The following is a 449-nucleotide window of genomic DNA, read 5'->3' as shown; positions in this document are numbered from 1 at the left end:
GACTGGGAACCAGCAATTACAAACACACTTTTATTTCACTTCCGAGTTGCGTTCCAGGAAAATTTTATGACATTTCAGGTCACTGGCACAGTTTGTTCGTGAACTTTTCATATTTAATAAAATATATTGATAGCAAAAGCCATTCAGGAAAAAAAGAACTGGTGCAGACTTCTCTCTTAAAGTCTGGGTTCTTCCGCTGGGAATTGTATATCCACGTGTTCCTTTACTTGACATTCTCCTTTGCTTTTTAACAAGCTTGCAGAGACGCATAAAGCCCTCTTCGTCTATCGAGAGAACATGGTTGATGCAACTCTTCTGAGCAGATTCTCTGAGGAATTCTCCTCCCCCAAATGCAAATGCAGACTGGAAGAAAATAAATCATAAGGTAACCATGATATCATGTACATTGGCTTAAAAAAGATTTTTAAAATGTCTACAAACTGTGTGGG

The sequence above is a fragment of the Morone saxatilis genome, unplaced genomic scaffold (assembly GCF_004916995.1).
Source record: "Morone saxatilis isolate NCDOM2014 unplaced genomic scaffold, NCSU_SB_2.0 Contig5, whole genome shotgun sequence".
Lineage (NCBI taxonomy): Eukaryota > Metazoa > Chordata > Actinopteri > Moronidae > Morone > Morone saxatilis.
This window is presented reverse-complemented; position numbering follows the sequence as displayed.